The following is a 4,574-nucleotide window of genomic DNA, read 5'->3' on the forward strand; positions in this document are numbered from 1 at the left end:
CCGTGCCGTGGTAATCCACTGCCTTAGAAGCAAATTCGCCCCGATGTGTGTAATCGCTACAATGGACGAACAACCCCCTGAGGTTAACACGGCTCTCCAAGAATTCGTACACCCGAAAACTGGAGTGAACTTGGTGGTATTGCTCTTCTCTCAACTCAAACAACACTCAAAAGATAGGAGTGTTTCAAAGCAAATGTTTGCTTGGGATATCTCAAAGTGAATGAAATCGCCCTCTATTTATAGGCTAAATAGTGAGGGCAAAATAGTCACTTCCAAATCACAATTTAATTCTATTAATCATAGAATTAAAAACCTTTAAAAAACTGTTACAAATTGAGCATTACCAACATTCCCCCACTAATGCGAAAGAATTCTTTCGTAAAGATGAGAGCAATGAAGTAAAAACATGAGAAGAGCAATAGCGAGATTAGTTGCTTAAGCACTAGTGAACGTATCTGGAACTAGTACATAGTGATGATGAGCAATCCTTCTCTTAGATAAGTGAAACTAGTCTGGAACTTTCTAAGATTGGGGTAAACTCATAACACAACTAACCCCTTCATCCACCAAAGTTCTCGATGTGTCTACAAAGAATATATACAAAGCGTATATATGTTTAGCCCTCTTTCCTCAGGATTCTAATAAGTGTACTAGAAAAATGGCCCAACGTTTTTCATAGAAGGTGGCTAATCCTTCTCACTTACGTAGGTTATTTCATCAAATTTATATCAACATAAACCACTCAAACTGAGCTATGAAATAATTAAGAGCTTTTATAATAGCTCAACCTCACAAAGGGTATGGTGACTTTCTTCAAGTTCATTATTAATGAACCACCCAAACTCTGGGATAAGAAGTCATTAAGAATAAATATTCAGCCTCATAATTCGGTGAATTCAATATGTCATTCTCACTAGGAACTCCCATTCAATATGTCCTTCTCACTGGGAACCTCTTGGGTTTGAATTCATTAAGAGTTTAATAAAACTCATCATCTCAAGCGGTAAGTTCATCTAGTCTTTCGCGATTAGAACTACCCACTCAACTCTGGGTTATGAACTTATTAAGAATAGATATTCAACCAAAATCGGTAAATTCATCAAGTCTTTCTCACTAAGACCACCCAAAGCCTGGGCTATGAATTTATTAAGAGCAATTAAGCTCATCCTGGGCATGCACATTATTCATCATAGGGATAGGTAGTAGGAATGTGCACTATGAGTCTTTCCATGGTTTCGTTTGACCACATGGAACTTAGATAACTAAGTTGGGTATCCACCATGAATTCCTCAACCAATGGGCTTTAGGCCCATCCCCCTCGACGAATCTAGGACCAGCTTTCGACTTAACCCTTTGGTAAGCGGATCTGCTAGGTTCCTTTCCGACTTCACATACTCTAAAGAGAGCACTCCATTCTTATTAAGTGTCTAACTGATTCATGTCTTATGCGAATGTGTCTTTTCTTACCATTGTAAGCTTGGTTCTTAGCCACATATCGCAGCTTGTGAATCACACAACAATGAAACTGAAGGAGTCGGTCTTCCCCACAACGGAATATCTGCTAACAATCTTCTGAGCCACTCGGCTTCTTGCCCAGCTAGGTCAAGAGCTATAAACTCTGTCTCCATGGTAGAACGAGCAATACAAGTCTGCTTTGATGATTTCCATGAGATTGCTGCTCCACCCAAAGTAAAAACATACCCGCTCGTAGAGCTTACCTCATCATTATCAGAAACCCAGTTGGCATCACAATATCCTTCTAGTACCGCAGGAAAGCCAACAAATTCAAGTTTCCATTCCAAAGTACCCTTAAGATACTTCAGTAAGCGTTTAAGAGCAATCCAGTGCTCATCACTCGGATTATGAGTATATCTACTTAGTCTACTCACAGCATAAGCAATATCAGGCCGAGTATAGTTCTTTAAGAACATTAAAATTCTGATTAATTTAGCATATTATGTTTGGGAAACGCTACTTCCTTTATTCTTAAAGAGATATATGCTAGTGTCACAAGAGTTCGAACAGGGACGACGTCAAAACTGTCAAATTTCTTTAACACTTTCTCAAGATAGTGTGCTTGACATAAAGAAAATCCCTTTCCAGTAATTTTGACTCCTAAGATTACATCAACTTCTCCCAGATCCATCATCTCAAATTAGTGGACAAGAAACCGTTTGTTTTGTTAATGGACTCAATGTTAGAACTGAAAATCAACATGTCATCAACATACAAAACTTATGATGACGCAATCAGTATCAAACATCATCGAATACACGCAAGCATCCGAACCATTCACAACAAAACCAAAACTAAGTATAGTTTTATGAAATTTCTTGTACCATTGTTCTCATATAGATCTCCTCATCTAGATCTCCATTCAAAAATGCAGTCTTAACATCCATTTGATGTACTTGCAACTTATGAATGAAGGCTAGTGCAAATAATGCACGGATCGTTGAGATGTTCATAATGGGAGAGTAAGAATCAAAGTAGTTTAAAACAAACTTTTGAGTGAACCCTTTGACAACTAGCCTTGCCTTGTACCACTGGATCAAATCATCTGGTCTCATTTTCTTCTGGAAGATTCATTTGCTACAGATTGGTTTAAATCCTCTAGGCAAGTCAACTAATTCCCAAGTATGATTAGACATTATCGATTCTAGTTCATCATTAATAGCGCTTTTCTAGAACTAGTATCGATAGATCTTATAGCCTTTTTAGGATCCTTATATAATATTTAAGCTATATGATCAGAAAGAGAGTCTAAATCATTTATCTCAGAAATAAAGGAAGTGATAAAATTTGGTCCAAATAGCCTTTTACTTCTTCTAGTCTCGAAATCAATTTCTTGAGAAGGCCTAGCAGGAATACTAGAAGAAGTTGATAGAATATTTTCTATTTGAGTTTATGCATTTAATCTACATTTTAAGACACCCCCACATTTCTAACATTTTAGGATATCCATAAGTGTCTTGTAAAACGTGTAAACAAATACTCAATCATACTAGAGTAAAGTTTGTTATGAGTTTTAGCCATAAAACTATATTTTAACAAACTCAAGTTTTGTTTACACATAATTATATTCTCAAAGTTTTGAGAAGTTACAAATCATTAAGATTAAAATGCATAAACCAATATGAAATTCTTTATGACTTTTCCTCATTCAAAATGAATTTCGATTTTTTCCTAACATCAGGAAAAAATGATCTCAAGTTTAAAACAAGAGATTTTAGCACAACTGAAATAGATAATCTCTTTTCTTTCCTCTACTTAGGAAAATCACTTAAAGAGATTTAATAGCTATAACACACTTTTAGTAGCAATAGATTATATCATATACTCATTCATGATATTCAACATATTTTAAAGTCATAACCATTACAATTGATTTAAATAACCATAAAAATACTTCAAATGCTATAATTTAATAGCATATTAATGATTTTTTTTAAATCAAAAAACTCAAAATCCTTCCTTATCATTACAAAAACCGTTATGGCTAAAACAAATAAATCAATTGCATTTTATAATTAATCCACTAAGATAACATCTCCAAATAGTGAAACGGTTATTAATTTTTCCACAAAATTAACCATCCAATAAGCATACATAACTGACCCTATTATTAAAGGTGGAATTTTCTTTAAAACATTATTTCCCCTGAATCATCAATGCACCGTTTGTATAAAACTTATATTGATATTATAATTAAAAACCCTCAAGCAGTGATTCTGCCGTTTCCTATTGAAAAGCTTTAACAAAACTTTACCATTCTAAAGGCCTTCAACAATGAAACCGAAAGCTATTGAAAAGCTTTTCCAAAGTACAATTAATTTAGGGGAAAACGTTTGCATTTTTAAAACACTTATGATTTAAGAAAACGTTTATACAAAAACGTTCATATGATCTAAAGTGTTCTCGCGAACCAAATTATAATGCAAACAAAATAGTAATAACTATATACCATATTCGATTTTCTTACCGATAATTTCCAGTGATCATAGAATCCATCTTTCTTCACAACACGAACAATTCACTATTTTATTATAAATATTGTTCAATAAAAATGTTTAATGATAAAATATTTCTCCTTTGAACAAATAAACGTTTTTATGCTTCCTCCTACTACCAAGGAATCGAACAGTTATTTTCATATAATAACTTTATATCAATGCATTAATAGTTTATAACCATGCATTTTAATGAATTGCGATCAAGTTAATTGCTTTATGTATATGCATTAATCTCATGCATTTAATCTCGTGTATTAATATGCATTATTATGCATTAACGTTAAATTACCATAAGTTTCGAATGCCTTTAAGCACCTATTTTTAATTCCTTTAACGCCAATGTCATGCAATTCTTGATCTTAGCACAATTATGCACTGAAAGCTCTTAAGTTTCAAACGCATGATTTAAAACATATTTGACGTTTAGATATATTGTTCGTACTAACCTTTTGATTCTTACCATTCCGAGAAGTGGAATGGATTCCAAATTTGCAAAGTAAAGACACGATCTCATGCAGTGCCATCCATATTCGATTTGGAAAATTGATCTACCTTTGTAAG

Source organism: Hibiscus syriacus, unplaced genomic scaffold (assembly GCF_006381635.1).
Source record: "Hibiscus syriacus cultivar Baekdansim isolate YM2019G1 unplaced genomic scaffold, ASM638163v2 tig00111210_pilon, whole genome shotgun sequence".
NCBI classification, from domain to species: domain Eukaryota; kingdom Viridiplantae; phylum Streptophyta; class Magnoliopsida; order Malvales; family Malvaceae; genus Hibiscus; species Hibiscus syriacus.